General features: G+C 46.0%; 1 protein-coding gene across 1 annotated transcript in view; it reads right to left on the bottom strand.

Annotated features, from left to right (window-relative positions):
• Positions 1 to 17,417, bottom strand: part of LOC136611981 (guanine nucleotide-binding protein G(i) subunit alpha-1) — a 57,643-nt gene that overhangs the window by 22,839 nt on the left and 17,387 nt on the right. The window lies entirely within an intron of this gene.

The raw sequence follows: 17,417 nt of genomic DNA, 5'->3' as shown, positions 1-17,417 counted from the left end.
CAGTTCAATAGGGGTTTGGAAGTTCAAGGAAAAAATTGGCTATGGGAAGGAAAAAAACTTTTAGGCTGCCTGTCCACGGGCGTTGCGATATCTCGCGTCGGGAGCCGCCGCCCGGGAGCAGAAGCCAGCAGACAGATCTCCGCGGTCAGCCTGTCAGAGAATCACAGCAATTTGCAGCCACGGGGAACGCAATGCAATAACGCCCCTTGACAGGCAGCCATACTCTCACTCGCCATCTTCCTCACCTCCCAAGCCACATGACTGCAGCCGCCAATTACAGGTCTCAGCAGTGCAGGACACAAAAGCTAATGATTGGCTTCAGCCGTCACATGGTGATCTAGTGAATCGACGTTAATCAATAAAATAAATGTAACCCAAAATGGTGCCAGTAAAAAAAAATAAAAAAATTAAAAAAAAATACAACCCACCCCACAAGAGACAAGATGTTCCATGGCTCTTTAGCAGCCAGTGATGCAAAAACAAAAATCCCTGCGGTACTGAAGGACAAAATAGGCCTGATGCTGAAAGGGTTAACAGAATATATTAAGAAATTCTACAACTTAAAAAAAAAAAAATTGAGACAGACATACTATGTTTGGTATTAATGATGGCACAACTATCTCAGCACTGAAACTCAAGAAAGTATGAGCAAGATCATGCAGAGTAGCCTCCCAATTCACACTACTACGGTATACAGAAGAACAAGTCCCATTTGCAGTGATAAACGGACTTCTAGACGGGCAGCTTGCCAATTGGCACAGGAATACGGGGGTTTCTAGACGGAGCAACTATCGGTCAAAAATATTAGTTTAAACTGAACGACTAACGTCCACTTTTACTCCTTTGAACAGAAATTGTGCACGTCGCTTGTCCATTTTACGCATAAAAATAATTGTTCGCTTTTCTTCCGTTTAACCAGCGCTGGTTCCATTTTTCACATTCGCTAAAGTGAATACTGAGCGATTCTCGCTGAATGAGTCAACGATGAATCTGCCCGTCTAAATAGGCTGTATGAGAGCGAATGATTTAGCAGTGACGTCACTCGTCTAAGGGAGCCCAAGGGCTCATTCACACAACCGTGCTTCAGTCGCCGTGAATGCAGACACTGAAAGTACATGGACTTCCATTGATCCATTCCCATTAGCATGTAAACGCTGCGTATGGGTACGCATGAGAAAGCTCCCAGCATGCTTTATGTCTCTAGTAGGACCACACGAAAGTTGTGGAAGGATAAACGGAGGATGCGTCAAACTACAATACTGACCGGATGGTTGTTCTTCCGCAACAGGTGGAGTAATATAAGTATATACATGCCATCGTCTATTCATAGAAGTAATTACACACGCGCAAGTCCAGGAAGCCCCAATATTATACAGAACTATTTTTAGTTTTGGTAGCCAAACTGGTTACAGAACAGGAAGTGAAGCCACCGATATGGGGAACACGGACATAATGGAGTGCGGTGCTTACAGACTATGTATGTCGTAACACATTAACTTCTCAGCAATAATTACCATGAGTGATGCTTTAGTCATCATACACACTGGATTAAAGTCTTATGCACTCAACAGTTAACAAGATGCATACTTTAAGTAACACTGCCTTCTCGTTCACAGGCCGCGTCCGGCCAGCAACGAGAACTGTAGTACCTGACATAAGGTACCTTGACTGTCAGGCGTTGGCCGTCCCACCAACTATCGCTGCTGGACTTACACAGGAATGCTAGTCATCCAATGAATGGAGGCGAAGTGAACTGGAGACTTCTTCCGGTCACCTACCTCCACTCACTGCAAACAGGCAGGCGCTCAGAGACTGATGAACTCCTGAGTACACGGAACGAGATGCCACTCAGTAGTCGTCCCGTCTCAGTGAGCTGAAAGGGAAAGACTGGTGACTACAGAGCAACTTCTTGCTCAGTACCCTGTCAGGGGCCGCGTGCATATGGACATAATCGTTCATTCGAGCATCTATTGACCCTTGTGAAGTTACCATTAGACCATGGAAAAGAGTGGTAGCGATCTTTAAAACAGAAATTAATGCTGCCCATACACTAGTCATTTTGACCATCAAAATTATACGCAAATGATATCAGATGGACCAAAAAAAAAACCAAAACACACGACTTCTCTATTGTGTTTTTGTTTACATTTTTTTGCCGTTTCCCAGATTCACCTGTTTAGGTGGTATGCTGTTGGATCACTTGTACATACAAACCATCCAATGGACAATTTAGAGGGCACAGTCTGGCAACACAACCTCATGTGTATAGGCAACTTAAAGTGTGCCTAACTATTAGGCAACCTATGCTCATGTAATAGCCTGTGTGTCTCAATCTTGTAATATACTTTCATTACATTCAAAGCTGAAGTGCAGACTCTCTGCAATCCACTGCCTGTCATTAGCCCTTCAGCTTCTCTAGCAACTAGGGCATTAGGACCTCTTAGTTGTAGGGAAGGTGCAGTCTTCACAGGCTGAAATTCCCTGCACTCAAACAGCTCTAAGATCTGCAGATTACACACACAATATCTGCCTCTCCCGATGTGCACTCATCTTTATGGTGTAAAACCAGTGTGCTGTGGGATAATGCTGGATTGACTGAGCTAATAACTGATTGCTTACTGTGCAAGATTACTGTTAAAGCCATGTAAACATGCATAGTAACATAGTATGCAAGGCTGAAAAGACAAACGTCCATCCAGTTCAGCCCGTTTCCACTACCCCCACGCTGCTAGCCTTATAGCTACTGAAATCACATCACCACTGCTCAGTGTTTCTCTAGTGTCCACCCAGATTATATTTGTTTGTGTTAGGGCTGACACCCACTGGCGTTATTTTTCTCTATTGCGCTGCGAGAACAAGTGAAACCACTCGCCTCGCAGCGTGAGAAAAAAGCCGGGATATCGCCAGTCTTTTCAATGGGGCCAGCGGCAGCAGCGCTAGCCCCATTGAAAAGATAGGGAGAACAGCGCAGACTTCTGCCACGGCGGACTTCTGCCAATAGCTAAGCACTAGCTGTTAATGGCTGAGCGTTCAGCCAATCAGCACAGCCCTTTTAGGAGGCAGGGGTTTTTAAATCCCCCGTCTGCTGAAAGTGCTGGACAGCAGTGTCGGGGAGCCAGCCAAAGGATGCATCTGAGCGGCGGCGAGGTGAGTAAATTTTATTTATTTTTTACCACTTAATGATGATTTTTCAGGGAAGGGCTTATATTTCAAGCCCTTCCCCGAAAATCATATTGCAGGGTTTGCACAAACCACTGCTTTCAAGGGGATTGGCAGCAGGGACGATCCCATTAAAAGCAATGGAATAGCATGTTGCACTTGGCAGCTGTGGCAGAAGTCTGCAGTATTCTCCCTATCTTTTCAATGGGGCTAGCCCCATTGAAAAGACTGGCGATATCCCGGCTTTTTTCTCGCGCTGCGAGGCGAGTGTTTTCACTTGCTCTCAGCGCAAAAGAGAAAGAAACGCCAGTGAGTGTCAGCCCTTACAGGCAGGGATGAAAATCTGCAGTCTTCTCTGTGCAAAGTGTAGAAACACACTGCAGAGGGGTTAATTAGAATAAAATTTACGGGAGTCATGATGGCCAGAAAGTGTGTTGTTCCTCATGTACACACACACAGAAACTTATCACACCTGAAAGGTTTGGTACACTTTCACCATCATATCAAAAGAAATGCGACGTTTGTTCATGTGTTTTTTGCCGAGATAAATGGGTATATATTTCTTGTTCTCAAAATAAAATATTCTACAAAATATTTCATACGTGGTTTTTGGTATTGAAGTGAATAGGCAAAGAAACAAAAATACACGAAATAGGTCATAATTGGATTAAACAAAAATCTATTCTGTGGCGAAGCAGCTGTAGTATTGTAGCTCTTCTGCTGCTGTGGTATAATAATCTGGCAGCAAAACTGCTGAAAAAGCACCCAGTTCAATCCCTCGTTGGGCTCCACACACAATCACGTTGTGCGAATCTATACTCCTACGTAACGCCTATGGACGCACAAAGAGGTTTTTTTGTACAAAAAACAAAATGACATGCTCCAGCAGATGCCACGTCTCAAGAGGAGAGGCACCATGCTCGTCAATACAACAAGGGTTTAAAGTCCGAGCTGTGGCCCCAAAGGTTACTACAAGTCATTTCGGTTTTGGATTAGAACAAAAAAAGTAAAAAAGGAACACTAAAGGCGTTGCTATGGAGAGCGCTTCCCCCTTGTCCATGATTGGAGAATCATTGCGATTCCCGGCTCGTGGCCGGCAATTCGCAGCATGCTGCAAATTGCCGCAATTCTCCGTGGTCAGCCTGTCACATAGACTGACCGGCGGAGATTCGTCTGCCGGCTCCTGCTCCCAGGCGGCGGCTCGCGCAGCGGAGATTCGCCGCAGGACTTCGCAACGCCCATGGACAGGGGGCCTTAGGCCTCATGCACATGGGCACGCATGGATTCTGTGTGGCAAAAGCAGCATGGAATCCTCCAGTGCCCGCTGCCGGTGACCCTGCTGACCTGACAGATTTCTTTTTCTTCTGTAATGCGAATGTACCGCCGATACACATGCGCAGTACAGATTTCCCCACACAGTCGCCTAGGCGATGACATGGATCTTCAGTGGAAGCCGTCCCTGTGTATCCGCACTAAAATAAAGCATGCTGTGATTTTATTTTTGGCACGTGGTGGCTGCAAATAAAATCCGCTTGTGTGCATGGAGAGAGGAACGCATACACACACGGCCTAAAACTATGAACAAATCCCAATACCCCACACCTCAGCCCATTAATACACATTTGGAGCAAATTATGAGAGCCCATCTGCCCTGGTGAGGCAAACCCTTCAGATAGAGAAAAACTATGTTACTGTATGGTTCTGTTTGCCTAGGACTCATGACAGGTAGTATCCAGCTACACTTGGCTCTAATTAAAACCAGCCTTGAGCAAGTTAGAAGGCGTTCACGTCAAAAATGGAGGAAACCACACCCCAAATGTGCAACGCAGTAAACAAGGTTAAATAGGACACGAACTTTTCAGACAACTTCTGCTCCTCTAACAGCATGTGTGTCTTATCAATCTTGTAATATACTTTCATTATTTATGTGTTAGTGTTACTACTGAAAATCAAGGCTGAAGTGCAGCCCCTCTGTAATCCACTGCTAATTGTTAGGAATTCAGCTTCCAAAAACTGTGCCATCTTCTTGGATGAGGGGAAGTGGCTATCTTCACAGGTCAGCTTCCCTGCCTCTCCTGAAGTTAGATGTACCTAACCAGCTATGTGCACTTACCTTCAGGGCTCGTTCAGATGAGCACTGTTCGCGCGCATTAGAGGCGCTTCTATAGGAAGCAATGGGTTCTTATAGAAGCGTTCCCATAAACAAATGTTAGACGTGCTGAATTTGCGCATCTAACAAAGATAGGACATGCGAGTGAAAACGCACATGTCAGCTCTGAGGTGGGCACAAAGATAGGACCTGTCCTATCTTTACTGTGTGTTTTCCATAGACTCCTAAGGGAGCTGGAAGTCACGCAGCTCGCACCAAGGATCTGGTGAATGGGCTACTTCATAGTAGCTAGAATTAGCCTGTTCAGGCAAGCTATACTGAGCACAGATAGCGCCCGTGTAAAAGAGCCTTTATATAGTGGACAATAGCATGATTGTTATTGTAGTCCTCTTCATTAGCTATTATGTGTTTGTATGGTAACAGCATATATAAAGTATGCGGCGGTCATACGAAGATATAGATTCTTGTTTAATAAAAAAAAGAAAGAAAGAAAGATTACAAGATTGATGAGGCACACAGGCTATTAGCTTTTTATTGCCAGTGTGAAAGAGCCCCTAGTGTTCTTTTAAGGTACGTATAGACGGGGGCAGCTGTTGGCTGAGTAAAGGCCCATTTACACCAGCCAATGGTGGTTAAAAAAAATAAATAAATAAAAGTAATTGTCGATTGTTTTAGCGATATTCGTTGCGTCTAAATGTGCAACCATTGTGCACTTTTCGTGCACTGCTAGCTGATCGTTAAATTCAGTCCAACCTAAAAATCGTCATTAGGCCTCATCAGCAGTTCTCCGCAGGTAGTGCTGATAACATTGTTTCCCGCGGAGAACAAAGGATGTGAATGCAGATAAGAGCCCTAGGGCTACTAACTGCTTTCAGCTACGGCTTCATTTACACACTTAATTGCTCTTAGGTAGCTGAGTAGCTACTTAATAGTTTATGCAAAATGATCGCTCAAAGCGGTCACTCAAACTGTCGTTTGAGCGATCGGCCCCTGTAAACCAGCCTTAAGTTCAGTGTAAACATGGCCACTGACTGGGTAACGAGAGATAAAACACTAGTAGCTTCATTTCAGTGTACAAACAAAAAAAAAAAAAGCCACTGCTTACTCAAGTCACCAGGTGTAAAATCAGTCATTCGTATTTAACATCTTGCGAACGGAGATCCCCTCCATGAGCGATATTCCAGCAATCAAACATCAATCTGGAAATGCAAACGCACGACCGCCATTTGTACCCGTCAATGACTTTTCTGAGTGACTACCTGAAAGATAATTGTTCCATGTAGAAGGTGCCTTTAAGGCAGCACATCCAAAGCTCTCGTCCCAACACACTTAGGCGGCTCACATGAGCGTACGGTAAAATACTGTAAAGACGGAACTCCTTACCAGCTGTGATCGCCGCGATTATGATCACATATGCCTGTGCATGACGGCATGTGTCACGCACGCCGCCATGCGCTGTCTGTCTGGTTTCTTCCGTTTTTACTTTTCTTGCTTTGTTTCCTAGCAACAAGCATATAAAATGCCGCACGTAGACAATGTAATTGCGTATTTACAGTGTTTTCATACGCACCCCATAGGGCTCTATTGTTCATGCTGCAATATTTGCGTGTGTATTATAGGCAATGAATATACAAGTGTGAACGGATCGATGAACCTTCACTGGCTCCAGTCAGCGTGTATTATGCGCTCGTAGTACGCAATGAAGTTACGCTTTAACTAGGCCAACAAAATAAACTTTAGGCAAAAGATCTAAAAAAAATAATAAATTCTGTTTGTAAAAATAAGTTAGAAAAACAGTAGCATAAATAAGCATAAAACATAACCAACCACCCCCCCCCCCCCCCCCTATAGCAGTCAAACTAACAGAGGAAGAGAAGCGCTACAAAGTGCCCGGTCATTTCGGCCCAAATGTGTGCGCGAGAGGTTAATATAACCAGACTAAATATTACAACGTCAGACAAATAAGGGCACAGATTGCTGGGCAGGAAGCAGAGTCATCTGCGATAATGTAACACTGCTCTATGTGGTAAGTGCTTGCTACAAGGAACAGCACACTGACATTGTGGAAATATCAGAGAGCACTCCCCGACCTCAGGGAAGACTGAAAATGCTGTGTGACCTTCCATCTGGACCCCCACTGCACCTCGCACCCCCAATAGGCTAATCATATTAGCAGAAAGGGGGCTTCTTTCCTCGAGGCTTCTGTAGCAGAAGTATGACAACTAAGCTCTCCAGCTCACCCGCTCCATAAGGGTGATGTATGTAACGTGTAGCCCTACATTCACTTTTGCGTAGAACTATACAGTTAAGATAGAAATATAATCTACATAGTTGAGCAGCTTTGTATAATTTAGGCCGCCTGTCCACGGGCGTTGTGTTTTAACACAGCGGATTTCCGCCGCAGGAGAACACTAAAGTCACTGTGATTTTCCGTGATGAACTTATTATGATCGGTGCATCGCAGAAAATTGCGGCATGCCGCGATTTTTACACATGAGCGGAAAATCGTGGCGGATTTCTGTTCTTGTAGATCGGGCTGCGCTTTCCATAGTTATCCTATGAAAAGCGTTTCATGCGTTACCCGAGTGCTGATTATCACCGCGGATAATGCAATGAAATATCGCCCGTGGAGAGGAACAAAGCAACAGTGTGAATGAAGCCTTAGATTGCAGACAATTTGTTGAAAGCAGTGGATTGTTTTCAATATATTACATTTTTATAACAGTAAAGATCCTTTTACATGCAAAGATAATCTTTCAAAGGACTGAAAGATTTAGCGATGCTTTTGCATAAAGTGTTAAGTGTCCAATAACACTCATCTTCATTTGCACATAAAAGGACATCCAGGATTGGTTTGCAGAGCCCAGTGTACAATGCGCTGTCAGAACACACGCCCAGCTGTGCAAACAGATGCTGCACATTCCATTGTTCCTTCCTGGCTGTAAGCAGATTGCATTGTTCTCCTTGCGGCTAGTATAAACAGGCTATGGAAAGAACATAATGCAGTCTATTGAAAGATGAGCAGAATGTATTTTCTGAGTCTTTCAGGGGGGGGAACAATGGATCCTTCAAACGAAAAGTGTGCGATGCCTGCGTTCACATGCAACGCTCATTGCTCATTTTCAGCCATTTGGACGAATTTTGAGTGATAATCGTTGCATGTAAAAGGACTTTAAAGAATAATGAATATCAGCAATACCGTATATAATAGAGGGGAAGTGGGCATTCTGTTTACCGCACACTAAAGACGATGGAGGGCGCCATCCTCCCAGCATGTTTGCTGCTGGGGAACTAGGATGTATTGTTAGTCTAGACTTACTCCATTAAAACAAACTTGTTTGTTGCCTAGAAAGGATACTAAAATCAGACCTGTAAAGCATCTGTACCCAATCCTAGGAGAGGCTATTTTCAAAAACAAATCTGCTTTCCCAAAAGGCTAAAAAAAATGTTACTAACCTATGTATCTGATCAGTCTTGTTACATTACACAATTGCTCGAGGAAGAAAACCCCTAATCACATATTGGAGTGTGTAATGGTGCGAGTCGTGTGGATGTAGGAGGACTTCCCCTTCTCTCAGGCGGCTTCTTGCTATGTCATCTTCCCCCTACTTTCCATTTTCTTGTTCTACATGTTTGGCTAGTTCCCATAAGTTGTTTGATTATGATCATATCAGAAAGGGCCATAAGTGAACCTCTCTCTCCTCGCGGTGGGCTGTATGTAGCCTGCATTGTGTCCTGGGGCATTAGTGTATCTTGACGCCACCGAAAGTAGTGGTGGAGCCAAGCTACAAGGAGTTTGACAGAGTGTTGCCGCCCCCGTCTGTGATTGGTAGTCCTGCATTCTCCCCGTCTTCGCCCTCACAGGTCCTGTAGCCACCACCGCCAGCTGTTGAGGACAGTGAGACACAGCGGTGGGGACTTATGAGTGCTGCTGGGCAGGGGACGATGCCGTACCTTAGGAGTTGGTGGGGCTGCCGGCAACTCAGGGGCGCTGCTGTGCGAGGGAGCTGTGACCGCCGGCTCTCACCAGTGGCCCGCCGAAGTTGACAGCGCTGCTGTGGGCCGGAGCGCTGAGCATCGGTGTTCAGTTCACGGCAGAGCTGTGGACCGCAGTGGTGAGCGGCACTGCTCTGGAGTTATTAGCGGTGCTGTGCCGGTGGCCGCCGGCAGTCAGCGCTTGCGAGGCACAGATCGGCATGCTCAACAGAATGGACTGAACACCCTGTAAGATGTGGGTGCATTACATTTTGCTGCAGATTTTGTCTAGAGATTTGGCGTTTTGAAAATTTGCAGCATGCCCTAAAATTTGTACAAACTTTTTATGCATTGAGCGATTTAGGTTTTAAGGTGGAAACATCTTAGGTGGCGTAATATAGACTGATACTCAGGCTTAGTATAAGATCAGAACCCGTTGCAGTGTGTTTTTTTTGTCTGTATCCTGACTATAAAAATCAATTTTCTATCAAATCTTTGTCAAAAAACTTCTACAATTTTGCTGCCATTTAGTAACTTTTACACAACTGCTGGTGGTGCCATTTCTGATATAGATCCCCCAACATACAGCTTCTGGCTGTGCCTCTCTCTGCTCTACACCCTTCCCCCTTCTTAGCCAATCAGTGTGGAAAGACAGGGAAGCATCCAAATCTTCAGGGAGGGCAGATCACACAGGCTGCACTGTAACATAATGTAGACAGGGAGGAGCGCATGCACAATCGGGGAAAGTCTACAGGCTGAGATGGAAAACACAAAGGCTGTGCAACTATTGAGAGAAGGGAGCGCAGCTACTGAACACTGTGCGGGCAATGGAATCACACATCCCTTATCGGTGTGGTCAGCATACGGGAGGAAGCGATCACTCAAAAACTGTACAAAGAAAAATCAGTACAGAAACGAAGCTGCGCCGATGCATGTAAATTCATGAAGGCAGCAGCATCCTGGACAAATACACCTCATATGCAGCATCACTTGGAGGAACACCAGAAAAGTAACAAACTAGAAGTTGGTTGCAAACGACATTTCAGGGATCTGAAAATAGTTGAAAGAATAGTCTACTAGCATATGTAAAAATCCCTTTTCCATGTCAAAGGTGTCCACTGCCTTAAAGGGGTATTTTGTTGAGAGAGCTTTCCCCCTATCCACAGAACAGGGAGACGAGTAGGACAATAGTTTTTTTTCCCCCCAGCAAAACGGTACTGTATTTCAGTGGCTGCTGCTCCACCATATAAGAATATCAACTTCTAAAAGGTCTCACACAGGCGTAGGTCGCCTGCAGACTTTTCATGCACATAATATGCGTTGCTGAAAGCCTGTTGATTTCTATTGGGCCACTTTTATGCCAACCCCCCCCCCAAAAAAAATATGCCCTATATTGGCACATAATATGTAGTATTATATCCTTTGGGGATTTAACACATGCAGCAAATACGCATGTGTATGTGTATTTGCCATGTACTGCGTATTTTACGTGTGTAATACGTGGGACACATAAACCCATGTGAGTGAACCCTGAGGAATTCCAACAGCCCAATAAAAGTCATTGGACTGTAGAAAGTGCAACAAATTAGCTGCAACAAAACTGCAAATGGCAGTGAAACCTCTGCTATATAACCTCCTGGACTTCACGAGGCGCACGAGACTGGCTGACCTTGGGTAATCCCTTCTTTCACTCTCAACATAGAATACGTTTATTTTGATAAAACTTCATGTTGCAGTGAATCCCACATCGGTGTAGAACTATGTACAAACCACACAGCTTATTACACGAAAGACATTCAGCCACGGGGAAAAACACAGTATTACAGAATTTTATATTGATGAGCCAACCTTATAAAAGGTCATCAATATCAGATCACTTGGTGTATGAACCAATCAGCTGTTAGTAGGAGCTGCGATGCACCAGGTCTAGCACAGCTCCGCACACTGTGCAGTGGCCCACAGCGGTATCTATATGCTCAGTCCATTCAATTGTGTCTAGGACGGATCTCACAGTACATGGCCGCTACGCTTCGGCTCCTGAAAACAGCTGACCGACAGGAGTGCGACCCAAACTGATCTGATACTGGTGACAATATCATAGGGGTAGGCCATCAGTACACAGTTCTGGAAACCCCTAAGGTACCCACACAGCAAAAGGATGATCTAATGTATGGGGGTCCCTCAACTACACGGACACCAACTGCAGATCTTGAGAGAAAGGAGGTTACAGCATGCTGGACTGACAGAAAAGTTATGGGGGACTGGTAGAGACTTCTTCCCCTTTCATCATTGAAATAGACATGCATACTGGGCCAAGACAAGGTTACATGTTGTAGGTTATTTCATGCGTACAACCTGCATTATACACGGCGTAAAAAAATTAAACAAAAAAATTTGAGGAAAAAGTTCTGCCCCACAAAAATTAAGGGAGCACTTAAATCACACCGGATCTTGAGGAAACATGGCATCTCCAGACTCTTTCACATTTGCCACATGTGCCAAGTGTGAACCTGCGCTCATCTAGGAAGAGAAGGGGATGCCAATGACCAATTTTAATGTTCTCTGCCAAATGCCAATTGAACTGCAGAGTGATAGGTTGTGAGCACAAGTCCCCCTACAAGATGCCAGGCCCTCATGGAGTGTTTCTCACAGTTTGGTTACAAACATGCAGACCAGTAGCCCGCTGGAGGCAATTTTGTAGGGCTCTGGAAGTGCTCCCCTGTTCTTCCTCCCAGAAAAGAACAAATGCCAGTCCTGATGCCCTTTTACCACCCTTGCCCAGCTGTCCATGTCCTGGTATCTGCTCCATGCTGCTGACTCACAATGACTTCTGCTTCCTTGCTAGAGATTGATATGCCTTACATTTAAGATGACTTGGGGTTATACAGTGATGCTTCAAGAGGCAGTCCCATTGAAAGTGAATGAAGCGCTGGTGCACTTGTGCGACCACAGCTTCATTCAGTCTCCACCTCATTGAAGGGAGGGGGGGGGGGCAGTAACCCCATAGTGAGGACAATGGGGGACATGAGATCCTCGTTGTTAAGCAGAGATCTAAGTGGCGAGACCACCATTAATCAGCAAGTTATCCCATATCCTCTGATCACCACCACATGCTGGTACAGCCCCTTGAATACCGTAACTGAAGACATCTTACTGTAGTAGTTGACTGACACAGATGCAAAGAGGAGAGTTATGACGATGCCCCGACGGCAGAGAAGACAAGGATGGAGTATGTTAGATTTCACGAAGTGTCTGGTAGCATCTTATCTGCCGTCCTCCTACTGAACAAATGTGTCAATAAGCCCCAACACCACAAGTCATATCCGTCGTTAGAAGTCATTTGTTTGTGTTCTCATGGATTGAGAATCCTTGTATTATCGCGGTCTACAATAAACTGTTGTTTCCTAACACTTGGGTACGTCAGTCAAGTTGATAAGCCGTGTACAAAGCATTATCCAGCAGAGAGCCTGACAGTCTACGTCTCGCAGGATTGCACATTGCAGATCTGGGTCACCTACCAGCAGAGTACATCTCCGAGGAGCTGGGGACCTGAGTACTTCAATGGGGAACATTGTTGTCTCAACCTTCAGATATGCCAAATTAAGGTCTTCTTTCACAATAGCCTTCAATATATAATCTAATTAAAGCTGTTATGGCCACAGGGCATGATACTGGTGGACAGAAATAGGTGTGTTTAGCTCTGCATGATTTCACTCAACAACAACCGCTACGATAAATACATTTCTAGTATCAACTTAGCAAAAGGTGAAAACTGCTGCTGTGTCATTCAGTAGGACGACCAAAAACAGTAAGGCCTCATGTCCACTCAAACAATACAATCCGCGCAGAATCTGCCGTGGGTTTCCGCGGCGGATTTGCTTTAAATGGTATTTTCTTTGCATGCAGATATCTGCACACATTGCTATCAATGCGATAGCAATGTTGCCGATCCGCGGCAAATGGAGCATGCTGCGTTTTTTCTCCCGTGCATGAAAAACGCAGTTCTTTTAAAATGCCATCTGCAGGTGCAAAAATCAATTTAATGGACCCGCGGATGGCAATCATTCCCTATGGGCAAAATCCACTGCGGATTCTGCGGCGGAAATCCACTTAGGAATCCGCAATTCCATTTACCCAGTGGACATGAGGCCTCAGGCTGCCTGCACACAGGCGGGTTGGACCCCACATGCAGGTTTCCAACAGCAGAGTTCGAGCCGGGGGCCCCGACTTACCTCTCCGCCCTCTTCTCCTCTGCTGCGGATGTGCCAGCCAGCGTGCCGTAGTACCGACGCTGCGCCACCACTGCTACGGCGATGATGCGGCTGCCGCGACCATTCTGCAGTAATGATGGCAGAATGGCCATGGGAGGGACAGCTTACACTGACTTCAATGGAAGCCAGCCGTGCATAGCCACACAAAATCACAGCATACTGCGATTCCTCCCCTGCGAGCAGAAAACCACAATCGATTTCCGCTCATGGGCAGGAAATGGTGATTTGTCATAGCATGCTATGGGCTGGATTCGCTGCAGAATCCGGAGGCGGAATCCCACTTTGGATTTCGCAATGCAAATTCGCCGTGTGCAGGCGGCCTAACATACAAAAATGCCACAAAAACTGACTGCTCTGTCCACACATGTACAAAGACGTTAGGAGAAGAAACAAACAAATACTACTAAAGAAATACAATACCTTATGAGGGACATGTCTCCTTAATAATTACCTTGGTAACCCTGTCCATGTAGTGCAGCAGAGGCGTCATTCCCAGATGACTGGCAGTCGGCAGATCTATACCACCGGCACCTACTACTTGTTCACGGGATGCCTAGAATAAGGCCCCCTGTCCACGGGTGTGGCGATATCCCCCAGCAGATCGCTGCCGCCTGGGAGCAGGAGCCAGCAGACGGATCTCTGTGGTGAGCCTATCTGACAGATAGGCTCCCCACGGAGAATTGTGTCCGTTCGCAGCATGCGATGATTCTCCGCTAGTGGACAGGGCGAGTATGGAAAGCGTGCACTGCGTTCCCCGCGAATGGATTATTGCCGCGGGCAACGCAATGCAATAACGCCCGTAGACAGGCAGCCTAAGGCTGCTTTCGCACCTGCGGGAGGGCTTCCATTTTCCTGCTCAATTGGAGTGCAGGTTATGGGAATTCCCTGGCCGGATGGAACTGAACAGCGCCCAACAACCCCATTGACTACAATCGGGTCCTTCGGTTTCCACTCAGCTGCCCAGCATTTTACCAGAAGAAAAGTGCTGCATGCATCGCTATTTCTTCTGGTATTTTGTGCCGAATCTGTGAGCTTCCAGCACAGATGTGAAGGCGGCCTAAAATGACAACTTCGTAACCTCCCATTAGTAAAACCAAGAAAGTATAAACATCTATTTTTAGTCTCCAACTTGTTACATATATTACAACCATTATTCTTAGCTGGCCAGACAGGAAAGTAACGATTGACAAATGGAAACATGTAATGTGTTATATTACGTTGCTTGGCTACAATTAGCTGCGCCTCAATGTTTAATCAGTTATCTCTGGTCGGTCGGTCACCATGGATGTGCGCAACTAACAAGCACATCCAGCACTACACCAGGGGTGATGGCACACATTCCAGCTGACCGCTCAGGCCCCCAACCATCACTAGTGGGGCTTATTCACACGGGCGGCAATCTCAAACAGGTTTAGTGCGTTGCGAGATGCATAAATATGAACTCCATTCTCTTGAATGGAGTTACTAAAAAAAGAAAAATTATATATAACACACATATACATACGCACGCACTTCAATGGGAAACACTTGCAATCCTCCAATGCATGTGAAACACGTGTCTAAGAATTGCAATATCACGGATAGCGCAATTTTTTTTATGAACACCACCTTGCATTGGCGCAAGAAAAACAAAACACACTTTGGCAATCGTGATACCAGGCCAGATTTCTTATCCCGATATCACGCTCGCCCGTGTGAACTTAGCCTTAGAAAGAATAAGGAAGTAACCGAAAAGATATTCTTTGTGGGGTGCACCAAGTTTTCTCACCATATTAGTTTGTACTCCCACAAGGTTTGCAGACACACATATAAGATGTATATATATATCATATCACTTTTAGGCCTCATGCGCATGGCCGGGTCAGATTCCGCCTTCCAGGTATCACAGTGGAGCCAGACCCCCAGAGACCCTATAATCACCTCTCTGGATCCGCCACGAGTTTCTGGTGCTAGGCTAGGATACCCGCGGTACGGACGACTTCCATTGACTACAATGGAGGCTGTCAGTGCGATTATCCGCATAGAACAGAACATGCTGCGATTCTCCCCCGCGAGCGGAAACACACAGTTTATTTCTGCTCTTGGGCATGGGAGAATAGTTTACAGCAGGTCTATGGCCGGACATTGCAGCAAAATTTGCAGCTTGTGTCTGACTGCAAATTCCAATGATAACCTGTCCGTGGGCATTCAACCTTAAAGGGGTTGTCCCGCGCCGAAACGTTTTTTTTTTTTTTTTTAACCCCCCCCCCCCCCCCCCCCCCCCCGTTCGGCGCGAGACAACAGGGGTTAAAAAAACAACCCGCACAGCGCTTACCTGAATCCCGGCGGTCCGGCGTCTTCATACTTACCTGCTGAAGATGGCCGCCGGGATCCTCTGTCTCCGTGGACCGCAGGGCTTCTGTGCGGTCCATTGCCGATTCCAGCCTCCTGATTGGCTGGAATCGGCACGTGACGGGGCGGAGCTACAGGGAGCCGGCATTCTACACCAGCGGCCCCATAGAAGACAGGAGAAGACCCGGACTGCGCAAGCGCGGCTAATTTGGCCATCGGAGGCCGAAAATTAGTCGGCACCATGGAGACGAGGACGCCAGCAACGGAGCAGGTAAGTAAAAAACTTTTTATAACTTCTGTATGGCTCATAATTAATGCACAATGTACATTACAAAGTGCATTAATATGGCCATACAGAAGTGTATAGACCCACTTGCTGCCGCGGGACAACCCCTTTAAGTTAGATATACCAAGTAAGTCACTATGCATATGTGTAGTACAGTACTTATCCGCAAAGCAACATTAAAAGAGGTTTTGTCAGTAAAAAAAAAGTTATACTCACTTCTCCCAGAGCCTCAGGAAGCAGCTGATACACACCTCTGGCATTGGTGGCAATTTTCGGGTAGACGGACAAACAGAACCACGTGACCACTGCAGCCAATCCGAGGCCGCAGCATCACCATTAGCATTCCATGGACTAGCGCTCACATCCTTGGAGCTATGATGCCAGATGTTTGGGGACACAATACTGTAGCCTGGCCATCTACATGGAAGATATTGCCATGAGCTACCAGCTACATCTCGGGCTCCAGTAGAGGAGAGTATATCCTTTTTTATTTTAGGCAGGGGGACAGGGTTTTATTTTAATGACAAAACCCCTTTAAAAGGGAGGTGTCAGACTATTAGGCTTTGTGGCCAGTGTTAGTCTCTGTAAAGATCTGTGGGAAGTGCATTCTCTACAATGGCGCTGTACAGTAATCTGATACCAGCATGCTAGCAGGCAGTGTGCCATCCTTTCAAGCTGCCCACACAACACTTATGCCCCTGCATTTAAAGGGAATTGTCAGCTGGCACACACGGTCCATTCTGTAGGCATCGTGTTATAGAGCAGGAAGAGCTGAGTTTTAATCCTGTCAAAGGGCAAAATCTGCATGCAGAATGCCGATGGGGAGAACCATGTTTCCGCATGAAGTAGTGACAAATTTTCCACATCAGAATTACGCAAGCGGATTTTGCCCGTTGTCAGGACTAAATCGAGGACGGATCCTCGACAAAAACAGCTGCAGAAAGTCATGGTTTTTAGTTGTGGAATTCACGCTGAAAATTCTGTAGTGCATATCCGCAGAACTCGTTTCATGGTGCACTAATGTGTCAGACCCATGGATGGTTTTTTCTGGCATGACGTGACACTTTAATTCGTGACAGAGCCTCTTGAATTTTGCTGCGGATTTTCATGTGGATTCACACATGGAATTAGACCCAGTCAATAGGGCAAACCTACGTGCGGCGTCCTACAGGCAAACCTACGTGCGGCGTCCTACAGGCAAACCTACGTGCGGCGTCCTACAGGCAAACCTACGTGCGGCGTCCTACAGGCAAACCTACGTGCGGCGTCCTACAGGCAAACCTAC

Source organism: Eleutherodactylus coqui, chromosome 2, assembly GCF_035609145.1.
Source record: "Eleutherodactylus coqui strain aEleCoq1 chromosome 2, aEleCoq1.hap1, whole genome shotgun sequence".
Taxonomy (NCBI): domain Eukaryota; kingdom Metazoa; phylum Chordata; class Amphibia; order Anura; family Eleutherodactylidae; genus Eleutherodactylus; species Eleutherodactylus coqui.
Note: the sequence above shows the minus strand (reverse complement) of the source record. Positions and strands in the feature narration are given on the sequence as shown.